At 44.8% G+C, this 12,994-nt stretch overlaps 1 protein-coding gene across 5 annotated transcripts in view; it reads left to right on the top strand.

The window, feature by feature from the left end:
• The window catches only part of ADAMTSL3 (ADAMTS like 3), a 366,800-nt gene that overhangs the window by 318,092 nt on the left and 35,714 nt on the right, over positions 1-12,994 (top strand). The gene's annotated exons all lie outside the window — the stretch shown is intronic.

The raw sequence follows: 12,994 nt of genomic DNA, 5'->3' as shown, positions 1-12,994 counted from the left end.
GCAGCTAAACCGTCTTTCTAACTGACTCATTCTTTCTTTAATAGAAATGCCATTTTCAGTCTGACGTTGTCTTCATCTAGGGCCATTCTGTCTCTTTAAGCCATGGATTCTTAAGTCTTACCCCGGGCCCATGCGTGCCCCAACTGAGATTAATATTATACGCTGTACACACATACATTTTATGGGGGCCAGGGGGCCTGTGTGAATAGCTTTGATCAGTTTCTCAGAGAGACTTATAAACTCCTCAAAATTAAGATCTACTATGTTAGGGTGACCTTGCATGTGCCTGTCATTTACTGTGCATTGATTTAATTCTCTGGGGAACTGTATTTGCCTGGTTTCCTAGTTCTAACGGGGTACCTGTAGTTGCAGCCCCTTAAGATGAATCTTGCCGAGGCCAGAGAGCCCAGGGCAACCGGAGGAGCCCTTACGGCTGGTCTCGGTACCAGAGTAAAGGTGCACGTAATGACAGGATCCCAGGACACAGCCATCCAGCTCTAAGGCTCTCCCTCCCCGTCACTGTCAGTTAGTTACTTGCCATGTTTCCAGAGCTGCACCTTTGGCTTCACAAGCAGTGGAAAGTTGCTAACCCCCAAGGTATTGTTTTTCACCCCTTGGAAGTCCCTGCCGTGTTTGGCCTACGCAGACTTTTGAAAAATCCCTCCAGCCTCCCAACTGACTCCACCCACAAATATGTGAGCTTTCTGGCAAAACACACCTCCCATCACAGAACAGGCGGCGTTCTCTGGCTGCAGCAGGGAGAGAAGCAGAGCGGAACTCTGTAGTTGCCAAGCCACAAATGTCTAGAGTTTCTACAGCTCTGCACCTGCAGAGGATTCTCAAAATAGATCTGACTTCTATTAAGAGAAACCTCAACTTTTAACATTATTTCTAAATTTCTTACTTCCCCACAATAGTTTACAATTAGGCTTTTGGGGCGACGAGCCATTGAAAGGACTGTGGTGTATTATTTGCTGTCGTAAGTCAGGGACTGGATTCAGTGGAAACTGTTTTCGTGAGTGAAGCCTCCAGCTAAGACCATTAAGCTTGTCTTGGTTTATTCTCCGGCCAGGCCCAGTCAGCGTGTGTGCCGTCTCTGACCACTCCTTGACTCTTGCAGTCCCTTGGACCCTGTGCTGTGCCCCCTCAGGCCCGCGATGCAGCTCGGTGTTGGCAGTCTTCCTCCGCCTCTTCCCCCCACCACCGCCCCCGCCGCTTCAGCTCTTACTAGGAATGGGCCCATTTGGTCTTGCTTTACTTGGCAGTCATCCCCTAAGGCCTACACGCCAGGAACTCATCAGGAGGTCTTTCCTTTTCAAAATAAACACCTCATTTTGAGTTATGTGCCATTTTAAATAAGCCTGCAGTGAACTTACTGTGTTTTCTTATGGGCAGAAGTCGTAGCTAACTTTGCTTTTATGAAGATTCATCTTTTTAAGTGAAGTTGAAGTAATGATGAAGGGTCGGAAGACTTGGGTTTTACAGACAGATCTGTCACTGGCTAGTATATGACCATAGGTGAGTCCCGTGTCCGTGCTACTCTCATCTCTAAAATAGGAAATACACTATATTAGTGGAAGAAGGGACCTGGGCTATCATCTAACTCAGCCCCATTTGAGAGAGGAGGGCATTATAACATTTACAAACTTGAATACTGCTTTCTAAAATTACATTTTCATATTGCAAACTGAGATTACATTATTACTGTCAGTCAGTGGCATGTATCAATTTTTCTCTTATGTTTCAGTTACCCTTAAAATGTTTTCTACTAAGCAGAGTGAGCTTATCTATTCATACCTTTTAGACAGATTCATAGTTCTTTGTTATAGCCAAATATGTTTTATTTAATGCATGTGGTATAGATATCAATAGTGGTTGTCCCTAGTCACTCTTATATGATATTTCTAATCATGATATTAAGTAATAGAACCTGAGACTCTGCATTTCTAAGGGTTAAAAGTTCTAAGTTATTTGCGAGAGTTATTTGTTTTATTCTTAAAAAAAAAAAAAGTTTCTTCTAAAAATGAGAGGGGTGGGGAGTTTAAACTGCACCCTCTCTGCCACCTTCTGGTAAGAAAGGAAAGCTCGTCTGAGGAAAATGACCAGTAAACATCAAGAGCTGCATATTTTATGTTTTCGTGCGTTAATGCTTAGCAAGAGCGTTATTTATCCTATAATATCGTGTTAGGTGTGTATTGTGTTGCTTGTTTTTCTTATTCCTTAAGCTCATGAGAGGTGCAGCTGATCTGGGTCTCTGCTCTCAAATGTTCTTGTGTGTTGGGCTCCTCTTTAGTCTCTAAGAAACTCTCTTGGCCCACAGGTTGGAATGAGGTTAAGCTAGGAAGATGCTTTGGAAAATATTTCGGCAATTTCCCTCAAAGTTAAACACTTGACCCAACAATTCCACTCCTAGTTATATACCCAAGACAAATGAAAACATATGTTCACACAAAAACTTGTACCCGAATGCTCATAGCAACTTTATTTCTAACAGCCAAACAGTGGAAACAACGTAAATATCCATCAGCTAATGGATGGATAAAGAAAATGTAGTATATCCGTACAATGGGGTTTTATTTGGTCGTAAAAAGGAATGAAATATTGATACATGCTAAAACATGGATGAATCTTTAAAAATGATGGTAAGTGAAAGAAGCCAGACACAAAAGATCACACAGTGTATGATTACATATCCATGAAATGTCTAGAGTAGGCACATCCACAGAGACCGATTAAGAGAATGGAGAGTAATGACTAATAGGCACGGGTGTCTTTTTGCGGTGATGAAAATGTTCTGGAATTAGATAGTACTGATGGTTGCACAACTTTATGAATACACTAAAAAAAAAAAACACCGAATTGTATACTTTGAGAGGGTGAATTTTATAGTATTTAAATTATATCTCATTAAAATCATAATCCAATATATTAGCATGTAAAGTTAAAACTTACGGCACAATCATATATTTTATTTATGGGTGTATGACTATATGGCAAAAATATACAAACATTCATGGGAAGGACATATACCAATGTCAGGATTGTTGGTACTCCTGGGAGAGAAAAGAAGAAAGCACAGTTTAGGGACAGAACTTTAGCTGTAGGTGTAATGCTCTATTGCTTAAAAAGAACTAAAGCAAATAAGGCAAATTGCTTTCTAGAAAGTCTAAACTTACTAGTGATATAGATGTAAGCCCTACACCTCTGTCATTTCTGAGTTCCCCATTGATAGGAGAGGATGGGGGAATAAGTAGGTAGAAGGTACAAAGCTGAGTGCACACAGTGTGTGTACAAGCAGATGGTGGGAAGCAAGGGTCTAAGCAGGTAGCAGCAGGGTGCTTGGTGCTCCATGAGATCAACAGGGAGAAGGTAAGCCATTCATACCTAAGAGATGCTGGTCAGTTTCAGAAGAAACATATTACATAAATTTAAAAGTATCTTCTTAATCCGGAGAATTTTTTAGGCTTAAGATGCTGTGAAATATACCGAGAGTTTTGCTGATGTCTAAGTGAATTATTAGCTTTCTTTACTGGCTTTAATGATTTCCCTTACAGGGGAGGACTTTGAGAAAATTTTTGTGGTGCAGCAAGATTATATGCTTAAATTCCTGAACACAGCCTCATGTGTCTGACAGTTATTTTCCCCCGACAACTACTGTTTGACATTATGCAGTGTGGAACTCAGTCGCAGTGATTTAACATCTTTAAGTCACAAATCCCTTTGACCACCCCCCACGCCCCGCAAAAAACTCTCTCTCCAGAAAAATACATTTACCCACAACATTTTCCATATAAGTTTCAGAATACTTAGAGAAAACCTGAGGATAATCTGCTTCCTCTTGTTTTATGAACCGAACATTTTAGTGCTTTTGACCATATTCTAAATTAAAGCTAATTTATTTTGCTTCATCTCTAGTTTTTGAAATGTATCCCCTATTCTGTAGTATGTTTATCTCTTATTTACACCATATACAATCCTTGAAATAGCTAATTTTTTATAGTATGTTTAAATGCTCTTCTCCCACTCAAAAAGCCTATCCCCCCTCCCTTGTTTTTCCTACGTCTGCCTATGATAAAGACATTTTCTCACCATTCTCCTCTCTGAACCCTATATTCAATCAAACAATCAATCACAGATGGCTGGAAACTCCATCCATCTTTCCATCCATTTAGCAAGCATTTCACTAAGCATCTACTAAGCCCAATCTAGTTCCTTAGTGTACAGAGATGAATAAAATCTTGTTTTTCCAGATATATAGACAAGGAAACTATGATATAGCAAATGCGAAATGTAAGTTTTTATGAAGCCACATGGAGGAGAGAATAGTTAAGGCTCCCAAAGGATCGGAGAAGGCTGACAGAAGAGATGACACTATAACCAGGCCACTTGGAACAAAAAGGAAGGCCATTTTTGTTGAAACAACATATGTGCGAAAGCACAGAAACATGAGAGCTCCTGGCTTATTTGCAAAACCATAAGCAGATCCACGTGACTTAAAGCAGAGGGTGTGAGGGAGGTGGGAAGAGGTGGGTTTGGAAGTACACATTGGGACCAGATTTTGAAGGGCTTTTAATGCCACGCTAAAACCCTTGGACTTCCTTTTATTGGAGGCGGGGAGGCAAAAATTTTTTGTTTTTTAATTTTTGGCTCCACCGCGCGGCACGTGGGATCTTAGTTCCCTGACCAGGGATCAAATCCGCACCTCCTGCATTGGAAGCGTGGAGTCTTAACCACTGGATCGCCAAGGAAGTCCCAAGAAATGTTTTAAGTAGAGTGATGGTATGACCCAATCTGTGTTTAAAGAGAACGTTCTGTCTACAGTATGGATGCAAAGTTGGGGGGGGAAAGAAACTGCAGAAAGCCATAAATTAAGCTCAGTGAAATCGCATCGCTGGTCATTGATTGGATTGTGGAGCCAGGCACTCAAGATATTAAATTAGGATTCCGTGCCTCTGGAGAGCTTATCCAAGAGAGAGCAGGCATATCAAGCAGTTAGCAATGGATGTGTCATTAATTGAGGATCTGGGACACAGTCGTCCCCAGGCTAGGGCTGGGACGTTGACACAGAGGTAAGTCAAACATGGAGAGAAACTACATTGCAAAGAGCTAAGGATTATATGCTGACAGGCAGCATCTCAGTAAGAAATATTAAAAAACCATCAACACTCATCACCCCAGATAACAATAACTTGAGTACCTAATACGTGTCTGCTTGAATAGGCTATGAGGTGGATATTATCATTATCTTTGTGTTGCTAAAGAGTAAACATGCTCAGGGATGTGCAATTACTGTTTTTTTAAAGATTTTTTTGTTTTTTGATGTGGACCATTTTTAAAGTCTTTATTGAATTTGTTACAATATTGCTTCTGTTTTATGTTTTGGTTTTTTGGCCACGAGGCATGTGAGATCTTAGCTCCCCGACCAGGGATCAAACCCGCCCCCCCTGCATTGGAAGGCGAAGCCTTAGCCACTGACCGCCAGCGAAGTCCCTACGTGCAGTTACTTACCCGTGTGTATATATGTAACGAGTGTGGCAGCTAAGATTTAATCCCAAGTCTGTGTGACTCCAAAGGAACTGGAGGGAGAAGGAGGCTCTGGGCTTGAGACAGCAGAATGGGCACCCAGGTGGTCTAATCAGAGAGGAGAGTGTCAAAGCAGGGGTCTGAGGCAGGACTTAGGAAGTGCTGCAGCTTAGGGACAAGGTTTCAGAGGCTCAGGTATGAGCAGCAGCCAGTGCCCACTGGAGAGCTGTCCCATGGTGGGAGATCTAGGATCCAGGCAGAGTCCACGGAGAGGCTGGCCTCTCGCCAGCCTGCAGGATGCCGGCCAGTGTTAGGCCAGAGGTCTACCTGAGCGTCCCCCCTCTGTCCCCAGGAGGATTGAGGCCCCACCTTGATGCATACCTCACCCATCACTGCAGTAGCAGGAAAGGAACATGGCGAGTCATGCACCATGCGGTAGTGACTCCCCACTGCCTCACCTAACCCTTGATATACTTGCCCCAGACCTCTTTGTACTCATACTTGGATTATGTAAAGCAATTTTCTGTTCTTTGAAGATCCACTGAAGATTCTGAATGCTCCTTGGAACATGATTTTCTTCTCCTTTGATCCATCTCAATTTCCCATTTGGAGGAAACGTGAATCTCTACACAGTCAAGAAGTAGAAGGAAATGCTGGCATAAGGTAGCTAGATGTGCAGAATGAGAAACAGAAAGGGCTATTCAAGCACCTATCAAATTTCATACTTACTGCAAAAAAAGCCATGTGCTTGGGCTTCTGTTTCTGCAGAGACTGAGTCCCGCCTTCTCTTGAAGCATTCAGACCACAGCTCTCATGGGCCAGTCCTGTCATCAGCAACACTTCTTTCCTCCCCAAATATCTGTTCCCCACTCGTGTCGTCAGTCCCACCAATATGTTTCTCTGCCCTGAAAACTTCACAGACACCCAGCCCTGTGTTAACCTCACCCCTCACATTGTAAAAACAGCTGGCCCACGAGGCCTTTTATCATGTAATTTCACGTTGTGTCCATTTATTCTCTGTCCTCCAAATAACCATGCACCTTTCTTCTATGCGCCATCAACAGACCAGTGGAGAGACCGAGTTTCAAACTATAGGTTCCATGGAGCCTTGTCAGGGACCCCAAACTTACCTTTCAACCCTACCTACCCTCTCCCACAGCATACAGTACAACTGACAGACCTCCACGTTTCTGCAGTTTTGTGAATTGGACTTCCTTATATATACATAAAAAAAAAAAGGTTAAGAATCCGTTCTGCTACTGTTTGAAAGCCACTGGTTGGAACACTAGAATAGGGCTTATGACTCCCAAACTAATATGTAAGCTCTCTGCCATGATAGCTTTTACCCCCATGGTTTTTTCATTACCACAGTTCTGATATGAAGACGCATTAAGCCCACCTAAATTGTAATGACTCGGTCCTGGGGGAGCCTGCTGGATGCTGATCCCGTAGGCAGGGTTCCTCCTGGGCTCCTCCTCTTTGCTTTCCGACTTCAGGTCTTCTCTTGGTGATCTTCTGAAGCTCAGGTTTCTAATGTGACAAGTTGCTTCACTCCCCCGGGTCTCCGAGTGGTGCCTGGGGCGGGCCCTGTGTCCTCTTGGCTCCTCAGATGCTGTAGGAGCGGAAGCCAGAGTGGTCGGTGCTGAGCTCCCCAGACCTGTCTGAGATCTGCTAGGGAGCAGTTGGGGAGCTTTCCTTTAAAGGCAGTAAGAGGCAACACCTCAAACCAATCGTATCTGCTTATCTTGTTAGAAAGGCCCTACTTGCTCTCTGCCCCCCAGGGGTCTCAACTTTAGCTCTTTTATGCTCTGAGATCCCCTGGACATGGATGGAGAGCTCAGGATAGCTGTGGACTCTGGAGGAATCCTTCTCATGGTAAACACACAGAACCATCAGAAGCCCTCGGATGACTTGTTTGTCCACGTTCACTCCTCTGCCCTAATTGCGCCTTCCTAGAGAGAGAGCAGGGTGCCACAGAAGGTGGGGACTTGAGGAGAGGAAAATTAGTTGGAATTCAACCTCCAGAAATTTTAAAAAGCTTCTCGGTACAGCCTGAAAAAGGCACTCAGGAACTATTGATATTAGAAAAAGAGTCACTGTGAGGAGAACACCCCACATTAGGGTGCAATAACAGAGGACCGGAATAGAATTTCAGCATCTTTAGTAACATCCCAATTTAGGAGCCCCTCTCTTTCTTCTTATTTTTCATTCATTTATTCCCGCCAGTTATGTATTTGATAATTGAATACCCATGTGTTCATTTTCATGACTGACAGACAATCTGCTCAAGCCATTTTATTACCATGGGTAGTGTCAGTTCAGGCCTGGACATCACCTCCGACCCCACCCCACCCTGCCCTGAGAGAGTCTGATTTAATTTGTCTGCGATATGGCCTGAGAACCAAGGTTTTTTAAAGCTCCCGAGAAGATTCTAACGTGTAGCCAAGGTTAAGGTTAAGAGCCAGTGCTTTAGCCAGTAACTGGGGCCAAAGTGTCTTCTGGAACTTATCTCAAATGTTGTCTCAAAATGAGAGACTCTCCCTCAGGAAACAGTGTGTAACAAGGAGTGAACCAGAAACCTGTTAAATGGCAGGGCCGGGGCCATGCTCTGGGCTCATTCTGAAGGTGGAATAGGCATGTCAGCATGTTCAAAGGTCCACAAAGGAGCAATCAGCTTCAGTGTCAGAGGGCGTCATGGAAGAGCGGCCTTAAGATGGCTCTTTAAGAATTAGTAGAAACTTTCCAAGTGATAAAAGAGAATAGCAACTAAGTCCCTAGTGGAGAGAAGGCACGTAGAAAATCTTAGCGATTACCCACAGTGAGGTGAGAACGGTGAGGTTCCCGGGGCCGGAGGATGAGCTGTTGTGAGCAGTGGTACCCGTACATTGAAGGGCTTTTGTGCTTTTCTCCTCCAAGAAGTGTCAAAGCTATGGAGCTAGGAAAACCGAATCTTACTCCCCATCACTCCTAAGGAGAGAGGAACTGCTCAGCAGGGTAAGTGGGGCAGCTCAGAGACACAAGAGAAGCGTCAGTGCCTTGAGGGAGGAGGAAAGGGAGCCTTGGGGAGTCAACCAAGCCTTGAGAGATCACCCCGGGAGCTCCACTGACAGCAGCCCACATGTGGTTCCCAGGGTTTGCTGGTGGCCACAGCAAGATCAACTTGTAGGTCATGGTGTATGACTTCCAAACAAGCCATACATTGATTGTAGCTTTTAAGGAACGTATCAAAGCTCTTTGTCGATCCACGTCCCAGCGTTACATTGATAGATTACCAAAATTGATGTTGATCAGGAAGGGCCTCCGAATGTCCCAAGAGTAGCCCCATTTGAGCTGCTGTTGAGGAATTCCCTGTGCTGGGGTCAGTGGTTGTCACCACTTGTAAACTCCAGCATGCATCCCTGCGCTTGATTTGCACCAGCTTTGACTTTGAGTCTTGTTCTTCAGGGAACCCCTGGAGGTTTTCGGTTTTCAGGTAATATATAGAATAACTCTCAGGGGTCCTTTCTAGCCTTTAAACGAGACCCCAGAGGACACTATCCAGCAGTGAACTGTGTAGTGCTTGTGAGGTGCGACTGTTGGAGTTAAAGAGAACTGCTCAGTCCCAAGCCAAGCAGGAGCCCAGGGTTGCTGAGAGGCCAGGGCTGACCACACCAGGAAGAGGACTTGCTGGCACCCTTCCTCTATGGCAAAATGAACACGTTTCAAAGACCTCTGAGGAAGGACTCTGGATTATGGAATTGGGGCTCGATGCTATGACCCAGATTGTTTCTAAGGTCCTCAGATCAAATTACTTGGGGACCTGATTATGCCTATCTGTTAACGTAATTCTACTAAAGAGGAAGTACTTCCGTAGCTATTCAAGAGAATTCTGTGAATGGTAAAAGCCAGAGCCTTATATCTGGAGGAAGTTCTGGATATGGCCTCATTGAAGGATAATCCTTTATATCCAAAAAACACATATCTATTGCCAAAAGAACAAAAGGGTATGCAGTTAACTCAAAAGAGGGAAATGCCTTGCAAAATGTACTGCATTGTGAAGATTGGCGCACCAGTCAAGGGTATGTACCTTTTGTGCTAGTAGCTTTGAGATATTCTCTTTGACACTGAAACTGTGAACTCTTGTTTCATTGATTAGTAACGATTCCCTTTGTGCTTTGCCTACACTGTGTTCAGTTTGCCTCTAATCTTATAAACTGGCAACATCATTTCTTCCCATGCCCTGGAGGTGACTAGTGGTAGCTTAATGTTCAGTTTTCATCTGTGAAAAAAAGACAGTATGAGTGTTGAGTAGCTGGAGGAAACAAACCAATGAACAAAACATACAAGTGTAATATATGTGATACATTGATAGAAAAATTTAGCATTTTAGAGCAGTCTGAAGAGGCCAAGGATTTTATAGTATAGAATATTTCATGAGCCCTTCAAGGGTGAAGGAAATCTGTCTTTAAACAGTGACTATTTTAAAGACACCCCAGAGGTGCAGACTTTTTGCAACACGTGTTTTCCACAGCCCCTCCAGATCTGAACTTTTTTTCCATAACATTTGCCTTTCAAAAACGATTTCAGCATTGTGGAAACAGAACGTTGAATATTTCAGAGCTGTAAGTCTTGGGGGAAATAGCCTGTCTTTGAGGTTAGATAAATAAGTTTAAACTGTTTCTGACATTTTATGGCTGTTTCAACAGAGCAAACATTTGTAGGTTTGAAAGACCATAAAGAATTCCATTTGAGTTTCCTCTGGCCTCTGCGGTTCTTTGAAAACATTCACAGGTGCAGTGATGCTCTAGGTGCTGAGTTGCAGGGTCAGCTCCTTTCCTCAGCACTGGAGACCTGTCTCCCCCTTTACATCTAAAAAGTTGCCAAGTTTAGTTTTGTTTTCTGAAATTCCTTATCTGTGTAGAACATGACTATCTGTGTAAGCTCAGTATCATACCCTTGCCATGTGGAGGTTTAGGTTTAAATTGTCTCTGGCCCCTGTCAGTTCCAGAAGGGTTTGGAGATTCCAAAGCCTTCTGGAAGTGACTTCGGAGAGTTCTTGGGGGGCTTACACTGCCCTGGACCCTCTGCTTCTCACTCTCTGTTGCACCGACCTGGTATGGTCTCTCTTTTGCCCTCCATCAACCAAGGATGAAAAACTTACTTCCTTGACTGGTTTCTGCTCACAGGAGGACATCCATTAATACCAAGCATTTGGCAAGGTTTTCAAGCAAGGCCGAAGATGCAGGGGTCATGGCAAAGGCATGTCATTACTCAGCCCTTCTTCTCCCTGTTCTCCTTCACCCTCAGCCTTCCTGTCCTCACCCCTAACCTCCTGGGATCGCCATAGGAACTCTAGATTCTTCTCTTCTTCTTACGCAACGCCTGCCTACAAATGCACGCATCTAAACCTTGCAAGATATTCTGAAGGAGATGCATCACCCTCTTTAGAAGACAACCAGAGGGACTTCCCTGGCGGTCCAGTGGTTAAGAATCCGCCTACCGATGCAGGGGACATGGGTTTGATCCCTGGTCGGGGAACTAAGATCTCACGTGCCGCGGGGCAGCTAAGCCTGTGCGCCACAACTACTGAGCCCGTACGCCTCAGCTAGAGAGAAGCCTGTGTGCGGCCACGAAGAGCCTGCGCACTGCAGCTAAGACCCCGTGCGGCCAAAAAGTAAAAATAAATAAATTTTAAAAATAAATATTTTTTAAAAAATGAAATGAAAGAGCTCTAAAGCTTAAAAAAAAAGAAAGAAAAAAGAAAACCAGAGTTATATACTGTAGATCAGAACAATTTCTCCGACCTGTAGTTTGTTCCATTCAGTTTATTTCAACACGCCTGCTGTGTGTAATGCACTGCTCTGGGGTTCCTGAGGTCAATCTGCATGTCAGCCCTGAGGAAACTCTCTGGCTGATGGTTGCCTGAGGCCTCATACGAAGTGAGAGGCCCATAGAGCGTGTCTCCTTAGATTGCTGAAAAAAGAGGCCGACTCCCGAGAGGAGTCTTACCCTCCTTGTACTCTGCTGCAAGCCTAGCGGTGGGAGAAGCTGATGTTTGGCGTTCCAGCAAAGCTAGGACCCCAGCACCTAGAGGCGTGCGGGCACATGGTAGGCACTCCCAGAGCATTCAGTGGATGTGATGGATTCTTGTCTGTGTAAAGGTGTAGGCGACTGTTGGTGGGGGGACAGTCTGAGTGGCAGATGTGTCGTCTCCTACACCAAGTGATGTAAGCACAGGCACGGGAGACTGAAAGCAACTAGGAAGTCATAGAGAATCAGAATAACTAGTGACCAAAATGGACTCCAAAAAAATCATGCTAGGAGGTTTCCCTTTTTTAAAACATTTCTGCTGAACGGTAAGTTCTGCTGAGATGAACCGCAGAATTCCTGAGCACAGCGTTCACACCACCATCCTCACCAGCCCCTGCTCCGCGTTTCAGAACAACTGAGATGGGGTGCCTTCAGGGAGCACCCTGAAACGGGAGCTCATTCCCCTCGTGGAATCATCTGCAGCTCAGACTTCGGGTCGGCTGAACTGCGGAGAGGCTCTGGAGGTTGTCAGGAGCCCTGCGTAGCCAGAGGAGCCTGGTCACGCCGAGCTGGTGGGCCAGAGCAGGATGGCACTGCAGGAATTGAGACTGCGCCCCCTAGATGCTGTAAGGTGACGTCCTTCCCTTAGGGTCTCAGCCAGCCAGGGGTGTGAATGCAGCAGAACCTGTTTCCTAAGGCCTTGAGGACGGGTGAGCCCTATGACAGGCAACAACCCCAGAGTCAAGTCCTCCTCTACAGCTGCCTTAGCTTAGGCTGTTATACCAAAATACCATAGACTGGGTGGCTAAAACAACAGACATTTATTTCTCCCAGTGTTGGAGGCTGGGAAGTCCAAGGTCAAGGTGCCGGAAGGCTCGGTGTCTGGTGAGAACTCCTCCTGGCTTACAGACAGCCATCTTCTCAGTGTTTCCTCACATGATGGAAAGAGAGCGAGATCTCCACTATCTTCCTTTTTTTTTTATAAGGGTACTCATCCCATCATGGGAGATGTACCCTCATGAACTCATCTAAAGCTCATTACCTTCCCAAAGCCCCATTTCCAAATGCCATCCTATGGGTGGTTAGGGCTTCCACAGATAAATTTGGTGGTGGAGGTGGGAGGAATGAAGCATGAACATCCAGTCCATAACAAGAGCCTTGAACGCTTTTTTTAAAATTATTATTATTGGAGTATAATTGCTTTACAATGTTGTGTTAGTTTCTCCTGTACACCGAAGTGAATCAGCTATATGTATACATCTATCCCCTCCCTCTTGGGCCTCCCTCCCACAGCCGCCCCCATCCCACCCATCTAGGTCATCACAGAGCACCGAGCTGAGCTCCCTGTGCTATACAGCAGGTTCCCACTAGCTATCTGTTTTACACATGGTAGTGTATATATGTCAATCCTAATCTCCTAATTCATCTCCCCTTCCCCTTCCCCCCTCACGTCCGCATGTCC

This window comes from Globicephala melas, chromosome 2 (assembly GCF_963455315.2).
Source record: "Globicephala melas chromosome 2, mGloMel1.2, whole genome shotgun sequence".
Taxonomy (NCBI): domain Eukaryota; kingdom Metazoa; phylum Chordata; class Mammalia; order Artiodactyla; family Delphinidae; genus Globicephala; species Globicephala melas.
Note: the sequence above shows the minus strand (reverse complement) of the source record. Positions and strands in the feature narration are given on the sequence as shown.